The sequence below is a fragment of the Trachemys scripta genome, chromosome 6 (genome assembly GCF_013100865.1).
Source record: "Trachemys scripta elegans isolate TJP31775 chromosome 6, CAS_Tse_1.0, whole genome shotgun sequence".
NCBI classification, from domain to species: domain Eukaryota; kingdom Metazoa; phylum Chordata; order Testudines; family Emydidae; genus Trachemys; species Trachemys scripta.
The window spans coordinates 35,301,988-35,323,806 of NC_048303.1; the positions used below are offsets into that span (position 1 = coordinate 35,301,988).

A 21,819-nucleotide genomic window follows, 5' to 3' on the forward strand; every position below is an offset into this window, starting at 1 on the left:
TTGCTGACTATCATTTAACCAGCTATAATTAGTAGATTATACCAATGGAATTTTTGAAATACATTCCATGCATTTCCTGCTATTCAACCTGCCCTACTGTACTAATAAAATTTAAGAAGCATTTAAAAGAAGGTTGATTGACAATGGTACAATGAAATAACATACAATTGTTTTATTCCTTTCTGTTGCAATGGGTGAAGCCTTGGAGGAGCATAGCAGGCACAGGTTTCAGTTTTAGACCCTGGATTTGTCTATACAGGGACACTCAGGAAAGTTAATACAAATAAACTAAAGGTGCAAAGTTAGCTGTCAAAAGTTAAAGTGCATTAAACTCCCATGTGTGCACTAATTCAGAAGTGAAATAGCATTAGTTTGATGTAGCTTAGGTCTGGTATACACTAGAAAAATAAGTCAATTTAACTATGCAGCTCAGGGATGTGAAAAATCCACAGCTCTGAGCAGCCTAGTTAAGCCAACCTAACACCTAGTGCTGACACTATGCCAACAGAAGAATTCTTCCATCAACCTAACTACGGCCTCTCAAGTACTCTGATGGGAGAACCCCTCCTGTTGGTATAGGTAGTGTTTATGCTGAAGCAGTGCAGATATGCTGTTGTAACATTTTAAATTACAGGAGGGATAGCTCAGTGGTTTGAGCATTGGCCTACTAAACTAAAAGTTGTGAGTTCAATCCTTGAGGGGTCCACTTAGGGATCTGGGGCAAAAATCAATACTTGGTCCTGCTAGTGAACTCAGGGGGCTGGACTCAGGGTCCCTTCCAGTTCTATGAGATAGGATATCTCCATATATAAATACAGCTTTAATCTTCCTTGGATTAAGGCCATTTCACTTCTTTAATGTATGCCAATTAACTTCACACCTTTAGTTAATTCATTTTAACACCCCCATATAGAGAAGTCTGGTCTAACTAATAGGTAGAGTCCTCAGTCTAGTAAGTGTCAAGTATATTTTTCAAGCCCTGAGCTAGTTAGTTCTATGTCAGTGCAGGGGAAAGCAAGGCACAGAGAAGCTAAGCGATTTGTCCAACAGCATCAGACAAAGTCTACAGCAAATCCAAGTGTACAGACTCTCAGTACCTTAACCATCCCAGCCATCCTCTTCCTCCCTCCCCCTATTTTTAGCCTATTGAGGAGTCTTGGATCTATAGTTCCTCCCTTGAGTCTCTCTCTTTGGGTGGGGTGTGTGGAGTTTGTAGAAGCCAACCACACATTTCCCAGCAGATAAAGCCACTGATTTAGTCTCTTGCACAATACAAACATGTTCCATTCCCCTCTCTCATCTTCGGCATGACTTGTTCTGCAAGTTGGGCTTATTATCTCAATGCATGCAGCAGTTTGGAGGGAAGAGAATGAGTTAGGGATATTATCAAGCAAGCCCAACCCATAGTTTAAACCAACTTCATGAGCACAAGTGCCGTAGGAGCGTGGGGGGAATGGAAAGAGAGATGAAGAATTCAGACCAGTACCAGATAGAAATGAGACGGATTCACTCAGGAAAAAGCTCTGCTCATTTCCAGTGAAAGTCATACATTACTCAGCGGGCGGAGGGTTTACGACCTGAAACTGAACCGTGAACAAACACACACCCCGCACCTGTCTCTCCCTCTCCTGCCCTCCCGGACAGCCAAACAAGCGCGCGTTCCCTGGGCAGGCGATTTTAGCTGCAGGCAGCCATGCTGCCGCGGCTTTGTAGGTCAGCCTAGAAACACCTTTTTGTCCCTTATATTCAGCCTGTAGCCGCTGAGGCTTTAATCCCATCAGTCAGCAACCATTTGTTAGAGCGGGGCCCAGGCAACAAGCACAGAGTCAGCTGAGTGGTTGCAGCGCACCCGCCCCTCTTCCCGGAGCCGGACGTGGGTCTTACCTCGCCCAAAGGGGGATGGGAAACAAGCAGCGTCTTCCCCAAAGCCACCTCCTATTAGACCTGCCACCCACTGCAGCCCCTAATTCCCCCACCGCAGCCACAACTCCCCCTCCCACCGCAGCCCCCAAGATCTCCCCATTCCTACCGCCCCTTCCCCAGCCTCCCTCCTCCGCACCCTGCCTGTCCCCCAGCCCGCCCCGCACTGCAGGTGACTGGGAGCCACGTCCCCCCGCCCTTGGCGACCCAACCTCACTCCCCTGCCCGAAAGTTTCCGGGAAGTTGCCCGGAGCCCCCGCGGCCACTCACCAACGCCGAGACCCGAGCGCGGACCGCACCTGCCCGGCAGTCAGCAAGTGCGCTAGTGGCAGCGGCGCCGGCCACACACACGCTCCCCACTGGGAGGGGAGGGGGAGCCCTGAGTCACCTTCCCCCCGCCCATGTGACCGGCTGGGCTGGGCTGCACCCTGCTGGGCCAGCCCAGCGCCTGCCCCGCCGGCTGAGCCGCGCAGGCTGCGGCAGGTGGGGGCCGCAGCTCGCGGGCTGGGGGGGCCAGAGGGGCGAGCCGGGGCGCGGCCCTGTTCGCTGTGAGCGCAGATTCCCGAAGCCCCTAGGCAGCCACTCCGGCGCCTTCTGACTGCGCCCTCCGCCCAGGAGCTCACCCATCCGTTCCTCTCCTTTGCACAGCCACGTCTTCACCCCCCCCCCCCGTTCCCTTTTATAGAAGCCCTGGGGGAAAACTTGTAAATGGCTGGACATGAACCGGTCGCCTCCCAAGTTCTTCCCGAAATCTCCTTCCTCTGAAGCATCAGGGATGGCCCTGGTTGGAGATGGGACATTGGACCCAGAGAGCCAGAGCCCTGCTGTGGCATGGAGCACTCCTCCCCCCCCCCTTTCAGGTGTTTGGTTCAACCCTCACAGGCTCGGGTTCTAACCAGGGCCGCCCAGAGGATTCTGGGGGTGTGGGGCAAAGCAATTTCAGGGGCCCCTTCCATAAAAAAAAGTTGCAATACTATAGAATACTATATTCTCCTGGGGGCCCCTGCGAGGCCTGGGGCAAATTGCCCCACTTGCCCCCCCCCCCGGGCAGCCCTGGATCTAACTGCTGGCCAGATGTTGGGTCAGAAGGAATTTTCTCCCAGCTCAGATTGGCAGTGACCACAGGGTTTTTTACAACTTCCTCTGCAGCATGCAGGTCACTTGCCAGGATTATCTGGGTGTATCTCACTTAATCATTTCCTGCCATTATGGGTCTCTCAGACACTGGTGCACTGGTCCAGGCTAGTCTCTTCCTGTGGCACATAATAGTCAAGCTGTAATATCGTGTTCTAGTTGGGGTTAGCTGTCAATAAACCCTCAGCGTTGTCAGGTATGAAACCGGTGGGATTGCACATTAGGATTACCAGAAGCAGTGCTACTGGGATTCTCCAAGCATGAACTACCAGAATTCAGTTTGCTAGGAGGATCGTTAGCTTTCTAGGACTGTGCTAGGTACTGACAGGAGGTATGATGAGAATGTTGATTCATTGCCACCCAGAGTATCGTATCGTATGCCCGTATGGAGTCACTTAGCACACGCTAGATTTGTTGACGTGAAACTCAACCATGCAAGTCATCACAAGAACTCTCCGACCAACTCATCTCCCATGGTTTCCAGTTCTGAGCCACATTGCTCCCCCCTACATCAGTAGGGAAACTGCAGCTGGCAAGCTGCGTGAGAAGCTGCGTGCCATACCAAGTTTGCCCTTGTTCAGCTACACTTCTTTCATCATGACACCCACTGTGGTTGAGGCTGCCACCAGGGCATGACAGTGCAGTCCTTGTGGCAGGAAGACTGGCGCTTAACATCAACCACCAATCAGTTCCTTGTCACAGACCCTACTGCTCATCTGCCCAGCTTCAACCTGCCACATCATCAGTGGGCCTTCTTAACCAATTCCGGCCCCTCACTGTTGGGGTCTTTGAGACAATCCAAGCTGCAGCACAGATCAAACAATGATACACATTGTCGAGGAGTGTCCGCTATCCAAATTCAGCAGTGGACTCAGAGAGCTCTACCTGGACACTGAGAATGCTATTGCTTGGCTCAGTGAATATGCAAATACTAAATAAAATTAATTGGGGTTGTGCAGTTTAGTGTGCAGGTGGTGTTGGTGCCCTGTGATATACAGAGGTCAGATTAGATGATCTGGCAGTTCCTACTAGCCTTAATCTCTTTAACTATCACTTTACGGAGAATAAACAAGAAATGGACACTTTTTCTGTGACAAAGAGAAGTGGATCTTTTCTTTGAGCATGTGCTTGCTGGGTGGATAGCTGTGTCCAAAGGGGTTGTTAGCATAGCCAGAAAGAATAAGCACTGACAAGGACAACATATATATTAATAATTGGGCAAAGGGAACCTAGGTCTTTTCAGGTGCAAGTATGTCAGGCATGGAGGTGCAGTATAAAAGATAGTAGGCCCAGGGGGAGATAGTTCCCACTTAGCCTTCCATAGAGTGCTAAGTCATCCACTGCAGCTTAGAAAAGAGCAGGGAACACATAGACTGCAAGAGTAAGAAGATGTGAGGGTACAGTTGCAAGGAGTGGGAAGAGGGGGCAGGAGAGGTTTGGTGCATTATTAGACCAGAAAAAAGGTTGTAATCATGGATAGGGTTTGATAATCAGCCTCCAGCCACCCCAAGGAGAGAACAGAAGGTTTAAACCCAACAAATAAGCAGTTAAATCAACTGATTGTACTCTAAATATATCAAGCAATGTATTTTATGAAAGCTTTAATATTCTGACTTTGATGCTCACTATGAAATATCCATACAGACTATGGTTATGAATTTATGTATATAGAAAACTGGCTCATAATCTGTGGGTCAACTTCAACTACACCTCACAATAGAGTGGTCAAGCAGGCAGGGGCACTTCCCAAACCAGTTGTTCAGAAGAAACTTGCTTCAAATAATTATCCATTGTCCAACCCAGGAAAGGACAATGGTGGGAAACTGTTAAGGCAACAGGTAACTTGTCTGAAAAAAGGAATTTTATCTAATTTGAAAGTATAAAGCCTGAAGTTGCATCTATGTTTGTTTTCTGTGTAATTTGGGTATGTTTGCTTCCTTTACTATTTCATCTTTGACTCTATGTTTTTTCTGTTAAATAAACATTCTGTTTATTTTCATCCCAAGCAGTTCGCTGCAAACCCTATGGAATGTATATGCCAATGTAAGCTGGTATTTGTGGGACTGGTGCCGTGCCTTTAGGGGTAATGAAGCAGAGCAGAGCAGAACGGTCCACCTGTCTGGTAGTTAGGAACTCAGGGAGGATGTATTTGGGGACACTCAGGACTGGAAGGGCTGTTGGTGTCACTATACAAGGAGTAACTAAGCTGATGAGAACTAGGGTGACACCTTATGCTTGGGGGCAGGCTACAGCATCAGGGATCTGCACCATAGCTGCACAGCACAAAGCTCCCCAATGTCACAAGGTAGGTGGTGATCTGGAGAGGAAAAGACTGCTCGAGGAGGAGAGATGAATGGATGGAGCTGGAGCCTGATGTTACAGTGAGGGGGCAGACAATGGCGTAGCCAGGTTCTAAGAGCAGGGGGAGCAAACATTAAAAAGACATCCCCCCCTTGGCTCCTCCTCCGGCCGCTCCATGCCACCCCCCCTTGGCTGGCTCCTCCGGCCGCGCCGCGCCCAACCATGGCTCTTCCGGCCATGCCATGCTTCCCCCATGGCTCCCCCCATGGCTCCTCCAGCCATGCCATGCCGCCCCCACGGCACCCCCCATGGCTCCTCTGGCCACGCTGTGGGCTGCCATGATGTGCCCCCCCCTCTCCTCTGGCCGCGCCGTCCCCCCATGGCCCCTCCGGCCGTGCCGTGCCACCCCCGCGGCCCCCCCCATGGCTCCTCCAGCCATGCCGCCCCTCCTTGCCTGCAGGAGCCCAGCACCAGTGTAATGACACAAACAGCTCCTGCTCCCAATTCCCTACTTTGGGTGTACTGAGCATGCTAAACCGAACTGAGCATGCCCAGCAACCTTCGCTGTTGCCACTGCCCTCTCTCTGCCAGCCCCACAGGCCAAGCTTCAGAGCAGAGCGTGGGCCCCGCCCGCTGGCACCATGGTAACCCTTAACTAAAGCGCTGCTTTTGGAAAATGTGCTGAGGGGAAGCGGTTGCTTCCCCTGCACCTCCCGTAGCTACGCTACTGGGAGCAGAGCTGGTGCAACAAAAAGCTTGCCGAGCAGGAGTAACACAGGCAGCTTGAACAGAAGAGGGTCAAGGCAGGCCCAGGGACCCAGGAAGGAAGGACATAAGGATATGCCTGATCAAGAGCTAGCAGACAAACAGATGTGGATGTTGTGGACCCCCTTGCTCAGTCTGTAGCCTGAGTCATTATGGACTCTAAGCTTATTTTGAGATTCTGATGGTGGTAATGTGGGAAGTTATTTTTCTTGACGTGTTATTTCCTGTAATAATATAACAGGATTAAACTCTGTGGACTTAGACACAAGCCTGCCATGGCCAGACTCAGTTGTCAAGGGAGTGAACTCACTTTCTACCTTGGCAAGTGCTGAGTATGTTTGTGACACAGCTGAAGGTGCTGTGACCCAGAATCTTCTGGGAGCAGGGAGTCACTGGTACAGCTAGGAAATGCTGTGGGCCAGAACTCTGTTGGCAGCAGGAAAGACTGTTGGGTGTGGTAAGACACTGCTACAACTAAAAGGTGCTGTGAGCCAGAATGCCACTGGGAACAGGGAAACTAGGCATGGCTGTTATGTGACAGTGCTAGAGCTGCTCTGGAATGAGGAAGACACTGGGTGATAAAAGCACAGGCAAATTCATGCTACCCAGAAAAGAATGGAAAACAACCACTGAGAGAAGTATAGATGTCAAGGAGGGGGAAAGATGTCCCCTAACCTATGGGTTTAGGGTGGTCATTTGAGATGTAATTAAATCTGAGGGGGATGGAATAAGGTAACAAGAAACACCCCATGGCATTTCTCAGCAAAAAACTATCCCACTAAGCAGAAGTATTCCATAATAAGAAAGGAATGTTATGCTATACTGTGGGCTGTAAAGCAACCCAGACCCTACCTGTTCAGTAGGTGGTTCCAGTTGTTAACAGACCACTCACTATTAGTATGGCTCCATAGAACAAAAGGAACCAACTCCACCTTGCTATGCTGTAACAGCTTTGTAGGAGTATGATGTGAAGATTAAATGTGCGGAGGGGTTGCAGAACAAGATAGCCAACACCCTATCCAAAAAAAGGGAGCAGAGGTGAACCTTATGTCATGGCCAAAAGTCCAGCATCAAACTCACAAGGGGCTGTGTAACAAGCAGGGTCAAGGCACCACAAGGGGAGAACAGAAAGTTTACCCAAAAAATAAGCAGGTAAATCAACTGATTGCATACAGTGTTATTGTATTATGAAATATATCAAGTAAGATATTTTATGAAAGCTTGTAATGTTCTGAACTTGATGCTCATTATGAGATAAACAGATTATGGTTATGAATTTGTGTATATAGAAAACTGTGCTCAATCTGTGGGGCCAAGTTAACTACAACCCGCATCAGGGTGGTGAAGCAATCAAACAGGGAGGGGTATTTTCCAAGCCAGTTGTTTACACAACCTTGGCTTCAAGTAATTATCCATTGTAGGGAAAGGACAATGGTTGACCATTAGAGTTAATGGAAAGATATTGAGATAACCTACAGTTGAAAAAAAATATTTCCCCCCCTGCTCCCCAGCATCAAGTCAAGAGAGAATTTCACCAATCTGAATAACCATTAGTCAATATGGTGGGGGGGGGGAGAAAAGAAAAGAAAACCAGCATTTAAAAAGAGGCTTGGAACAGAGGTTTTTTTATCCCAAACTTGAGGGCCAGTGTCCAGGTGGGAGGCTGTCTGTGGAAGCTAGATCCCTCCCTTAGCCAGGTGGTACACTGGGAAACTGTTTTAAGATAAGAGATTTTATCTAATTTGAAAGTGTAAAGACTGAGGTTGTGTCTTTGTTTATTGTCTGTGTAACTTGAGTAGGTTTGCTTCCTTTACTGTCTCATCTTTGAATCTGTGGTTGTTTTCTATTAAATAAACGTTGTTTATTTTCTTCCCAAGCAGTTCTCCGGTGTGCACACTGCATGGAGTGTGTGCACCAAAGTAAGCTGGTATCTGGGGGGCTGGTTTCACACTTGTGGGGTGGGAGACAAACCAGAGGGGAATGATCCAAGTTTCCCATAGTAGGAACTCAGGGAGGACATATTTTGGGAGACTCTGGACTGAAAGGCTCTTGGTGTCACCTTTTAAGGTGTAACTAAGCTGATGAGAGCCAGGCTGAGACCTTATTCTTGCAGTCAGGCTCCTGAACCATACACTACAGAACCAAGCTACTGAACCATGCAAAGAATTAAGGCCTGCAAGGTTACAGGGCAATGGGTGACAGAACCACTTACTGGTCTGGGTGGTCACCAAAACATCACAAAGAGAATGGGAGAGGGAGGAGATTCAGAAAGAAGCAGTGCTGAGGCTGACTGTTCAGTAGAAACAGAGGAAAGGCAGAGGAGAAGATGCTCAGACCATAAAAACTCCAGGTAAATTTTTTAAAAGTACCTAAGTCTGATTTTCAAAAGTAACTTTGGAATTTAGGAGATTAGGGAGAAAGCCCCTGGTCCCTTCCCTGCTGTTCCCCCTCACCCGCAGCCTCATCTCACTGCGCCGCTGGCACAATGCTCTGGGCGGCGTGGCTGCGAGCTCTTGCCGGGCAGCGCAGCTGTAGAACCGTGGCCTGACCTGGTGCTCTGTGCTGCGCAGTGGCGTGGCTGGCTCCAGCCGGGCAGCACGGCTGCCTGTCCTGGGTGCTCTGGGCGGCATAGGCACTCCACCTCCCTGAGAGGCGGTAGCTAGGTCAACAGAAGATTTATTTTGTTCAACTAGCACTGTCCATGCAGTGATTTAGATCAGCCTAATTATGCCATCCCGGGGTGTGGATTTTTATGCCAACTTAATTTCTGAGTTTAGACTAGGCCTGATTTCCATTAACTTTCAAAGAAATTTAGGTTCCTAGGCACCTAAGTCACTTTTTGGAAATGGGATGTAGGCTCCTAAATCACTTTGACACTTTTGAAAACTAGACCTTTCCTAGACATGAAAAAAGTTAGTGGTGCTTCAGAAATATAGGGCTGACCCAATAAGTGGTTTAGCAAATATGCAATGAGTTGAATAAGACTAGTGGATGAGCCAGCCAAGCCACAACATGTCAGGGTCTATAATATTCATATGAACTCATTCTAATGGACCACTAGAGATGCCAGCAGTATCAGTCAATCCTCTGCATCCAAACCTTGACTAGTTTCAGGCACTGTTCAGCAGGACCTGCAACCACATCACTTTACATATGAACAGGCAGAGACAGCAGTAAGCCACAGAGGATTGCTGTGCAATTGCAGTTTTCATCAGTTCTGTTCCTCTTAGACAATCCTCACCTTCCCCTGAGGGTACACAAGAGTATAGTGTGGCCTATAAAAATAGAAAATCAATTAACTACATGAATATGCTGGCTTTCTGCAACATCAGGATGATCTGCACTGTTGTGGTGTTCAAGTATCTAGAGTAAATGATGGATTCTCTGTAACTTGAAGTCTTTAAAGCATTGTTTGATGACTTCAGTAACTCAGCCAGAGGCTATGGGTCTATTACAGGAGTGGGTGGGTGAGGTTCTATGGCCTGTGATGTGCAGCAAATCAGACTAGATGATCATGATGGTTCCTTCTGGCCTGAAAGTCTATGTCTCTCTCTCTTCAGGTACACTTCTACCCCGATATAACGCTGTCCTCAGGAGCCAAAAAATCTTACTGCATTATAGGTGAAACCGCGTTATATCGAACTTGCCTTGATCCACTAGAGTGTGCAGCCCCACCACCACCACCTCCGGAGCTGCTTTACTGCATTATATCCGAATTTGTGTTATATCGGGTTGCGTTATATCGGGGTAGAGGTGTACTGATACAGCCCTCACTAGTATAGTAACGGAACATGGAGAATTACATAATTTTATCATGACTTCTTCATCCTAACGAACCCATTACTACTCAGCCTCATTGAGGGCAGATAAATCTGGGAGGAGACAATGTTGCTGAATTTCCCAAATTTTTAATGCCGTATCCAACATCTGTTAGGTATGTTAGACTTGGCTCCTGCCCCAAAATGTTTTCAATCTATATTTTTCTATTACTGAGGCATCATAGATGCAGGGGATGACTGTGATAAAAAGAATAATTCCTAATACAAGGAAAATGAATAGAAAATATGGGGAAGCAGAGGGTAACAAAGGGTTTACAAACTACAAACACGGTGTTAGTCTTGGTTTGCATGCTTTCTAAATGCTCCAGATACTTGGAGGGTTGGGGAGGAGGTTAAGGAGAGCCTGGGTGGGAAGATTATGAGATGGTGCAACTGAGTTGGAAAAGGTTGGAAGAGGTTGTGATCATCAGAGGAAAGACGCAGTGGGGAGAAGAAATGTTAATGAAGAATACAGAGGCCCCATGAGATGTCGAGGGAAGGTAAGAGGATGGAGAAAGAAAGAAATGATATAGTGAGATGCATGGCAGGAAGTGGTCTGGTACAGAGGGGGCCTATGGGTTAGAAGATAGCCCTAAGTTGGAAACAATAACAGAGAGAGAAGCCAATATAGAAAGTTTGGTAATTAGAGTCCAGATACCAACACGGACTTCTAGGGCTGAAAGATGGTCCAGAAGGGAAAGGCCATGTTGGTAATGGAGAGGCCACAGAACCTTCATGGCTTGAAGAAGTCCTTTATTAGTTCAGTCAGTGACCAGAAGGAGGACCTGGAGTGCCTGATTCTCTCCTATAGCTCTTGGTGGGACTGATGTTAGTGTTCTGGGGAATGAAGACATTCTGTGGCCTTTAAAGGACACCTCAGGAAGAAATTAGAAATTAGAAATTAATGGAGATATCCCATCTCCTAGAACTGGAAGGGACCTTGAAAGGTCATCAAGTCCAGCCCCCTGCCTTCACTAGCAGGACCAAGTACTGATTTTGCCCCAGATCCCCAAGTGGCCCCCTCAAGGATTGAACTCACAACCCTGGGTTTAGCAGGCCAATGCTCAAACCACTGAGCTATCCCTCCCCCCAAGTTCTAGGTGTGGTGGAGAAGGTGTGACGTTCCCCTCTGGTGTTATCTAGACCAGTGATCTGCTAGGCCACTCCACTCCTTGACTCTGGGAACCAGCCTTACCCTGCTTAGCTATGGGAACCCCCACTCCTGGGCTGTTCACGCACAGCCTCTGGCATGTAAGCTGCTCCCAGCTACTTGCAACCGAATGACACTAGCCAATATCTCCAGTCCCAGACACAACCCTGGGAACCTCCGTCTTGCAGTGTCCAGTTATGCCTGCTGGACACTGCAAGCTTATATGAGTTTGTCAATTTAACAAAGAAATTGATATATACCAGGCTTGTTATCCCAAGGGGAGCTTTTGACAAGCTTCAAACCAAACACGCTGCTTCAGGTAGAATAAACAAATAAATGTATTAACTATAAAGATTTTAAGTGATTATAAGTCAAAACATAAGTCAGATTTGGTCAAATTAAATAAAAGTAAAACACATTCTAAGCTGATCTTAACACTTTCAGTGTCCTTACAAACTTAGATTCTTCTCACCACAGGCTGTCTGGTTGCTCTTCAGCCAGGCTCTCCCCTTTGATCAGTGCTTTCAGTCGCTTGGTATGGTGTCTGTAGATGTAGGTGGAAAAGAGAGAGAGAGAGCATGGCAAATGTCTCTCCCTTTTATCATGTCCTTTCTTCCCCTTTGGCTTTGCCTCCCCACCCCCTTCAGAGTCAGGTGAGCATTACCTCATCGCAGTTCCAAACTGACCAAAGGAGAGGGGTGGGGAGTGACTCCTTCAAGAGTCTAACAGATTCTTTTGTTGCTGCCTAGGCCAGCGTCCTTTGTTCCTGTGAGGCTGGTCTGGGTTTGTCCCATCCATGCCCTCATGAGGTGTGAATTTCCCACTCTGCTTCTGGAGAGTCTTTGTCTGGGCTTGTTTTAAGCCATGAGGATATATTTTCAGCCTTATAACTATATACATGAAATTATAACCTATAACATCACCTATAACATTACTGTAACAATTACTACATCACTATAACAACCATGCTCAGTGCATCATGAGACTTCCGAAGACAACCAGCATGACAAACTTTGCATTGGATACCACACAATCATTTCATAAAGATGAACATGGGGGTGTAGGAAGTTCCCCCAAGGCACAAAGCGTGACAGAAGGACCACGTGGAAGCTGTCTTACTAGGGAAAAACCTTCCACTTCCAGGAGATTGAAGCTTTCTGTTGGGTCTTTGGCTCAAGTCTACCTCCTACCAGATTATTAGATGGGGCAACTGAGTTTGAAAAGAACCACCCAATTACTCAAAAGTCTTTGGTAACCTTAAGATACTTCAAGGTGTCTTGATCTATCCAGTGGGATGCAGTTGTATGGCTCAGAGAGCAGATGAAATATTTGTCATATTGTAATTTCCATGTTGCCATACCTGATAGGGCTGATATGGCTGAGAGAGTGGGAGGAGGCCTTGCCGCAGTGTATAACCCAACAAGACTATGACTCAATATGATATAGTTGTGCAAAAAAAAAAAAAAAAAAATAAAAAAAAAAAAAGGAGGCTAATATTCTGGGGTGTATTAAGAGGAGTATTGTTTGTAAGACACAGGAGGTAATTGTCCCTCTCTACTCGGCCCTGGTGAGGCCTCAGCTGGAGTGCTGTGTACACTGTAGGAAAGACGTGGAAAAGTTGGCGACAGTCCAGAGAGCAACAAAAATGATACAAGGTTTAATAAACCTGACCCACAAGGAAAGGTTAAAAAAAGGGGAGGGCAAGTTTAGTCTTGAGAAAAGAAGACTGAGGAGGTACCCAATGACAGTGTTCAAATACATTAAGGGCTGTTCAAAGACAATGGTGATCAATTGTTCTCCAGGCCCGCTAAAGGCAGGATAAGCAGTAACGGGCTTAATGTGCAGCAATGAAGATTTAGGTTAGCTATTAGGAAAAACTTTCTAACTGTAAGGGTAATTAAGCTGTGGAATAGGCTTCCAAAGGAGATTATGGAACCTTCATCATTGGAGATTAAGAACAGTTGGATAAACATCAGGGATTGTCTAGGTTTACTTGGTCCAGTCTCAGCACAGGGGGCTGGACTTGATGACTTCTGAATGTCTCTTCCAGCCCTACATTTCTATGTTCGTATGAAGTGCAGTTAAGGAGTTCACATTGGCACTTAAAAATACAAACATTTTTTGGGCGGCAGGTGGGGGGAAGGGAGGGTGACCAGACAGCAAGTGTGAAAAGTCGGGACAGGGTTGGAGGTTAATAGGAGCCTATATAAGAAAAAGTTCCAAAAAACGGGACTGTCCCTATAAAATCAGGACATCTGGTCACCCTAGGTGGGGAGGAGGGGGATGCAAGCCAAGAGTTCTGCAAGGTTTAGCTTAGGGAAAGTGCAATACTGCACCTTCTACTCTGCATACATAGAAAGAGAAGTGCAGGGTAATTTAGAAGGGTTGAGAGACATTTAGAGGAGGGGGTGGAGTAGTTACTACTAGATGTGCTCAGTAATGGTTTCTGAAGCTGTACAGAAGGTTTCCACTGTGTGGAACCTGCAAAATGTTTTCCCCTTGTCCACCATCTGAGAGCAGAGCCAGCCAGAGCTCAGAAGAAAAAAGTTATAAATATGGGAGTTGGAAAAAGCCCTGAGGACTCAGTTGCTGATCAATGCTGAGCCAAGACATGTCTGATACGAATAGGGTTACCACCTCTGATGTACAAAAGCCCCCCAGGATATCAGAGATAATCTTGAGCCTGCAAAACTGGACAGCTGGAAGTGTGTACTGAGCATCCTTTCAGATTTCCCAAGACAGCTACCTCAAAAAATGAGGATCTGGGGAAAAATCTGTATCGGTGGCAACCCTAGATGTTAAGACTCCTTCCCAGTACCTATACACTTTGGATATGGGTAACAGATTTCCTGTCTTGTAAGAAATCAAGGAGAGAATAAATTATCATTGAGGGACTGGAACTTGCTGCTGACTGCAAGAATCTTATTCATAGATTCCAAAGTCAGAAGGGAAAACTGATCATCTAGTCTGATCTTCTGTATAACACCAGCCATAAACCTTCCCCAAAATAATTCCTAGAGCATAGCTTTTAGAAAGAATATCCAATATTGCTTTTAAAATGATCAGTGATGGAGAATCCACTGTTACCCTTGCTAAATTGTTCCAATGGTTAATTACTCTCATCATTAAAAATTTACACCTTATTTCCAGTCTGAAGTTGTCTAGCTTCAACTTCCACCCATTGGATCGTGTTATGCCTTTCTCTCTAGATTGAAGAGCCCATTATTAAATATTTATTCTCCATGTAGATACTTACAGAATCTAATCACCCCTTAACCTTCTCTTTGTTAAATAGATTGAGCTCCTTGAGTCTCTCACTATAAGGCATGTTTTCTAATCCTTTAATAATTCTTGTAGCTCTTCTCTGAGCCTGCTTTAGTGTTTCAACATCCTCCTTAAATTATGAGCACCACAAGTGGATTCCAGCAGCAGTCACACCAGTGCCAAATACAGAGGCAAGATAACCTCTGTACTCCTACTCAAGATTCCTGTTTATGCATCTCACGATTGCATAAGCACTTTTGGCCACAAGGTCATGCTAGGTGGGAGCTTATGTTCAACTGATTATCCACCAAAACCCCCAAAATTTTTCAGTAACTGCTTCCCAGGGGAGAGTCCCCCATCCTGTAAGTATGGCCTATGTTCTTTTTTCCTAGGCATATACATTTAGCCATATTAAAATGCATATTGTTTGTTTGTGGCCAGTTTACTAAGTGATCCAAATTTGTACATATATTTCTTCAGACTGTTCTTACTTTGGAGGGGGTTACCCTGAGGTGGGTCCCCAAAAGGTAGAGAAGGATTCTGTTCAAATATGCAAGCTGGGAAGATATCCCATGCTGTTGTTTGAACATAAACGTGGCCATACTGGGTCAGACCAAAGGTCCATCTAGCCCAGTATCCTGTCTTCTGACAGTGGCCAATGCCAGGTGCCCCAGAGGGAATGATCAGAACATCCAGTGATCCATCCCGTCACCCATTCCCAGCTTCTGGCAGACATGCTAGAGACACCATCCCTGCCCATTCTGGCTAATAGCCATTGATGGACCTATCCTCCATGAATGTATCTAGTTCTTTTTTGAACCGGGTAGTTCTTTAATAGTGTCCCTAGAGCGGCTGTAGGAGTGGAAGGGAAACACCATCTATATGGGGATTACTGTGCAATCTTTAGGCCAAATTAGTGCCCTGCCATAAAAGTAAAAACTTAAGCCAAACATCTATGGCTCAACATAAAATGCACTGCAAAGGAAATAGAATTCTGCACTAACCCAAAGGGGGATGAGTGCCTTAAGAATCTCATTTTTTGAAGTGCCTTTTAGCATGAGTTAGATGAATTACCTTGTAATACGTCACATTTGCTCACTACTGATAGGAATTAATGAAACCATGAGTCGTACATGATTCCAATGCTTTTTCTTTTCCATATCTCCTGTTACAATAAAAGTGCCTTTCCTTCCAACCATCTGCTCCTTAACCCACACAGTGCATTCATCTTGGCTGGGATGAGTCTGGGGCTGGGGATGGACCAGGCAAATGAGAGAGCAACAAGCCACCCCCATAGGGGGATGTGGGGAAGGGCCCAAAGCTGAAGCAGTGGTTGTGTTTATGTATTTACAGAAGAAAAGGAATAGAGAAGTTTTACATTCTCCAGGACAGCTACCATTATGAACAACAGGGTGGTCGGAGGACTGGGTCAGGGGGCCGTTTGAAAACATAGGAAGAGAAGAGAGGGTAAAGCAACTCAGTGATTTCCGGCTGATAAACAGCTTTGTTCAGAGTAAGATGCTCCTGTTCAGTTATAACAAGATATACAATACAGTAATTACTGGAAGCGGTCCCCTCTCCAGTTTGGATCCTCACCCCTACTTCAGATTGAGCTACAGGCTGTGATTGGGGAGGAGGCCGGTGGGTCCTGGTGTCTATGACTGCATCTGTTTCGGGGTTCATCAGTCTGATGAGATCCTGGCTTTGAGGATCAACCAAGGGGTCCACAAAATGCCGAACATGAGTACTGGGTTCTCCCACAAACATGTGGTCCAGTTCCTTATGGAATGCAGCTACCCTAAAAGCTTTCCTAGCAATTCTATTATTGCCCTTAGTTCTTATAGCCCGGTCCTTTGCCTTATTACAGAACTGGTGTGGGTCCAGTAGAGCCCCCATGCTGCATTTGTTGTGATTCCCACTTGCAGACCTGTGCTAAGTGAATGTCATTCAGATAGGCCTGATGGCCACTGTTATTGGTTCCTGGAGGAGCTGCAGTAACCCTCCCTCCTGGAGTGTCAGACAACCCCTTGCCCACAGTGATACATACTGTGACAGACCCAGATCAGTGGGGTACAGGAGTCCCGTAGAGGGCAAACATACTGGTCACTGGATGAGTAGTTTTCTGTTCCCTGAGTGACCAGACCTATTGGGATCCAGGAAGTGGGCGGGCAAAGCTAAAGGATCCCCCCCAGCCTAAGGGGGGGTCCACAGGACCTGGAGACCAAAAAATTACAGGGGACAACTAATAAAAGAACAGGGACAGGAGTGAGGTCAAAGGGTCAAACGAAGTGAACCAGACGGGGACACCGAGCAGAGAACCCCGGACAGCGCCCACTGCTCCTCGAAGGCATCAAGGGAGCCAGTGGACGCAGCCCAGAGGAACTCTGCCCAGATACGTGAAAGAACGGAGGACCTGAAATACGCCCCACAGTCACAGGAAACTCCATTGGCCAACCTCCTTCCTCTGGTCTTATAGCTGGCCAGTTTCGCTAGGGCCAGAAGGAGGTTGACCAGGAGGTCCCGCGACTTTGTGGGGCGACGGATAGGGAGTGCATAAATAAAAAGGTGAGGGGAAAAGTGCAACCAGAATCTTAACAAAATATCCGTGAGGAGCCAGAATAGGGGCTGCAGCCTGGCGCACTCCAGGTAAACATGCGCCAGGGTCTCCCTCACGCCGCAAAAGGGGCAGGTGTCTGGGATGGGGTAAACCGCGCCAAGTACACGCCCGTGCTCACGGCTCCGTGAACGAGCTGCCAGCTGATGTCCCCGGTGGGCTTTGGGATCAGAGCAGAATAAAGGCTGGCCCACTGGGGCTCCTCACCCTCCAGAGGTGGCAGAAGGTCCTGCCACTTCATATCGGGGCGGGACGCGAGGGTGAGGACATGAAGAACATGGAGCACGAGCGTGTATAGATGTTTCCTTGGCGCGGTCCGGAACAGAACATGGCGAATGGACGGGGAGGGGGCTGGTTGGGTCCACAGGGCAGGGGTCCGATGAAAAAGTCTGGAGGGCTCGGAGTGGAGGGTGGGCGGGATGTGCCCTCTCACAGGATGCGGTCGAGATAGTCTCGAGCAGCGGGCGGCAAAGCGGCCCTCACCTCCTGAAGTACGCGCCGGGGAGTACGAGGTCTGGAGAGCCCCATGCGCTGAGCGAGTGTCAGGGGATCCAGCCAGTCTCCCCGGTCGTAGTCCAGGAGGTCTCCGACTTTGGTGACTTCTGCTAGGACCAACCTCTGGCGCACCAGGGGGACTCCGCCACCTGCACACAAAGCTGGGGGTTGTGTAGCAGGGGCTCCGCGAGGAGATCTGCCCCCACGGTGGCCGCCACGGACCAGGTCACTGAGAACAGTTTCCAGGTCCGGAGGAGGTCCTGGTAGAAGACCGGCAGCTCGGAGAGGCCTCATGGAAGACCTCTCGGATGGAGACAAAGGAGCTGCCAGTCATATCAGAGCCCTCGGAAGCGGCGCAGGAAGGCGTGCGCCAATACGCTCCATGCCGGACTACCTGCACCATAAAGGAGCCTCTGCAGGGCCTGGAGGCGGAAGACGTGGACCTGAGCGTGCAGACACTTCAGGCCCTGCCCTCCCTCCTCCAGGGGTAGATGGAGAACCCCCGCAGAGACCCAGTGCAGTCCTGACCAAAAGAACTCCAGAATCAACGTCCGGAGGGTGGTCAGGAAGCCCGGGGCCGGGACCAGGGTGTTGAGCCGGTACCAGAGCATGGACAGGACTAGTTGATTGAGCACCAGTGCTCTCCCTCGAAGGGAGAGACACCGGAGCAGTCCTGTCCATTTCCGGAGCCGCTCCGACACTCTGCCCTCTAAACCTAGCCAGTTCTCCGGCGGAGACAGATGCGTGGCAGAAAGATAAACGCCGAGATAGAGCAGTGGACCCGCGCTCCATCGGATGGCCTGAAGCGTGGGTGGGAGGGAGCTTGCCTGCCACCTGTTCCCTACCATCAGGCCAGAGCTCTTGACCCAGTTGACCCGGGTGGAGGAGGCCGCCGAATAGATGGTCTGGCAAGCCTCGACCCGCACCAAGTCGCCCGGGTCCTGGACCATGAGGGGCACGTCATCGGCATACGCTGACAGGACCAGCCGCAGCTGCGGCTCCCGCAGCACCAACCCTGCCAACCTCCTACGGAGGAGACAGAGGAAGGGCTCGATTGCCAGAGCATACAGCTGGCCCGAGAGGGGGCACCCTTGACGTACTCCGCGCCCGAAGCTGACCGGTTCGGTCAGGGTCCAGTTGAGCCTGACCAAACACTCAGCGGAGGCATACAGCACCTGGAGAAAACCCACAAACTGGGGCCCAAAGCCAAACGCTCGCAGAGTGCCCAGGAGATACCCGTGGTCCACCCTGTCGAACGCCTTCTCCTGATCCAGGGACAGGAGGGCGAACGACAGACCATCCCTACACCCGAGTTCCAAGAGGTCCCGGACCAGATACAGGTTGTCGAAGATGGTGCGGCCCAGGACGGTGTAGGTCTGGTCTGGGTGGATCACGTCCGCCAGCACGGACCCTCGCCGCAGCGAGATGGCCTTCGCTATGATTTTATAGTCCGTGCTGAGGAGCAAGATGGGACGCCAATTCCGTAAATCGCGGAGGTCCCCCTTCTTCGGCAATAAGGTGAGCACTGCTCGCCTGCACGAAACAGGGAGGACCCCGCCCTGCAAAGACTCGGCCCAGACGGTGACAAGGTCCGGGCCGAGGACATCCCAAAATACGCGGTAGAACTCCACAGTCAGCCCATCCATGCCCGGAGATTTATTGGTGGGCATGCGGCGGAGGGCTTCCAAGAACTCGGCCAGAGTGAGAGGCAGCTCCAGCCGGTCTCGGTCGCCCGCGCTGACCGTTGGGAGTTCATCCCAGAGCATTCTGCAAGCGTTAGGATCAGTCGGATCCGGGGAGAAAAGACCTGCGTAGAAGGCCCTGGCCCTCCCGCACATTTCCACCGGATCCATGAGGGGGGTGCCGTCCTCTGCTAGAAGGCAGGTGACGTGCTTCTTGGCCCCCCTCTTTTTCTCCAGGGCGTAGAAGAAGCGGGAGCCGCGATCCATCTCCTGAAGGAGGCGGATGTGGGATCGAACAAAGGCACCTCGGGCCCGATGGTCCACAGCTCTTCCCACTTCTCCCGGCACGCTCCGCAGAGGGATGGATCACCGGGGCTGGCGGCCAGACGCCTCTCCAGCTCTAAGACCTCCCGTTCCAGCTGCCCTATCGCCGCATCCCTCTGTCGGCTGGCACTCCGGGTGTAGTCACGGCAGAAGAGCCGGGCCCGCACCTTCCCCAGGTACCACCACCGCCGCGCCGAGGGAAAGGCACACCGCTGCCCTCGCCAGGCCAGCCAGAACTCCCGGAAGGATGCCACGAAGCCCACATCCTCCAACAAGCTATTATTAAAGTGCCAATAGGCCGGCCCCGGCCTCTCCGCGCAGAGAGAGGCTGTCACAGTGGCTAGATGGTGATCTGAAAAAGGGGCCGGCCGGATGCTGGAGGAGTGGGCCCGGGAAAGATGGAAGCGTGACATATAGATGCGGTCCAACCCGGAGTGGTACGACCGATGGACCTCCACTCGGACAAAAGTGAATGTCGAAACGTCATCCGGGTGGTGGTCGCGCCAGACGTCCACCAGGGAGTGATGTTTGATGATCTCCCGGAGGACATCCGCGGCGGCCGGGTGCTGCTCAGTCCCCGAGCGGTCCCATTCCTCAAGGGTGGCGTTAAAGTCCCCGCCCAGGACCAGGCACTCGCGAGGATCCAAGGTGCCGAGGAAGGCGGACGCCTGCTGATAAAAACACAACCTCTCCGGGCCCAATGTCGGGGCGTAAACGTTGATGAGATTAACCACAAGGCCCTCCATGCAGACTCGGAGGTGCAGCAGGCGGCCCGGCACAGCCTCGGCGACCCCCAGCACCTCGGGCCGTAGGTTGGGGGAGAACAGGGTCGCCACTCCAGCCGTACGAACTGTGAGGTGGCTAAAATAGACCCTGTCCCCCAACTCCAGCCGCCAGCTAGCTTCAGCGGCCGGATCCGTATGGGTCTCCTGCAGGAAAATCACAGAGTACCCCCCCTCCCGAAGGAAGGAGAGCACCTGGCTCCTGTGGAGACACATCCTACAGCCCTGGGTGTTTAATGTTGCAAAGATGATCGGTGCCATAAGGAGGGCTGGGGGGGGATCCTCGCTAGCAGAGACACCCACGGCCTCCGTCGGGCCGCGCAACAATCCGTGACCTACCCCATAGGCGATTAAGGAGTCACGGAAGAGGCGGACCCGTTGGTAGGCCGCGGTCACCTGCCTCCCGGTCCTCTTACCCTCCCCCATGAGGGCCCTCGCAGCCCGGAGGATCTGATGGAAATCCCCCCATCGCTGGAGTGCAAGCTGTACCTTGTTGCGGGAGCCACGGACGTCCTCAAGGAACTCCCATAGCTCCTCTCTCAGCGTATGGGGGGGTGGGGTTATCGATCCATGGCTATCCCCCAGCGGGGCCCCTGTCAGAGCCCCGTGGCCCACCGAGACGGGCAAGCAGGGGGCAGACCCTCAACGTGGCCCGCCTCAGATCCTGGCTCAATGGGGGGCGGCAGAGGGAAAATAGCAGCCCCTGTTGGGTCGGGACAGGGAAAAACAAAGGCCGCTCCTTGGGGGTCATCCTCTGGGATATAGAAGGAGACAGCCCCAGGGGCGGCAAAAGCATCATGGGAAGTGGAGGGGACAGGGACGGGGTCGGTGTCAGGGGTAGGGCTGGAATCAGGAATAGGGACTGGGGAAGGGGTGATATTGGGATCAGGGGTCCCAGCAGCCAGGCCACTGGGTGTGTGGGGGTAACACCCCGCAAATGGGCTCAGGGATTTGTGGGGAGGGAGGTGGGCCCTTGGCGATGCCGGACTCGTGCTCCAAGGCAGATGGTAAGGCCACGGCATCCGTAGGTGGAGAATCAACGATGGGGCCCCCACCCAGGAAGGAGGTCAGCTGCCCCTCAGCCACGAGGGAGTCCCCTGGCGACTCGGGTCCCGGATGCATGGCACTGGCCGTCGCCTCAAGAGGCTCGGCGGCCGCTAGCGGGGTGCCATCTGCAGCCGGGTTGGTGGAAGAATCCAGGGGCTCCTCGGAGGCGGGAGCGGAAGCAGTGGGTAAGGGGACGGAAGATGGGGAAAAAGGGGGCCGAGGCGAGGTCGCTCAGATCGAGGCCCGCTGACAGAGGGTCGTCCTCCCCCTGGGTAACTGGGGTCAGACCCAGGGCCTTGATCTCCTCATAAATGGAGGGGAGATCACCTTCGACCACCCCAGGGCTCTCCCCTCCTGCACCCGAAGCGACGCTCGCCTTGGTGCGTGCAGAGGCTTCAGATTGTAAGGGGGCGAGAGGGGCTCCATCAGGGGTTTCCATAGGAAGGGTAATGGTGGACAAAACCCACCCAGGGACAAAGCGGAAGGCTCAGCATCGGTGCCCCCCTTCCTGGTCTTCCAGGGG

The 21,819-nt window shown here is 50.5% G+C and overlaps 1 protein-coding gene across 1 annotated transcript in view; it reads right to left on the reverse strand.

The window, feature by feature from the left end:
- Nucleotides 1-2,312, reverse strand: part of ELOVL7 (ELOVL fatty acid elongase 7) — a 54,266-nt gene extending 51,954 nt beyond the window's left edge. The window contains exon 1 of the mRNA XM_034774417.1: nt 2,191-2,312. The gene's annotated coding sequence lies outside the window, so the exon portion shown is untranslated. The remainder of the gene's footprint in view (nt 1-2,190) is intronic.
- Nucleotides 2,313-21,819: the final 19,507 nt, after the last annotated feature.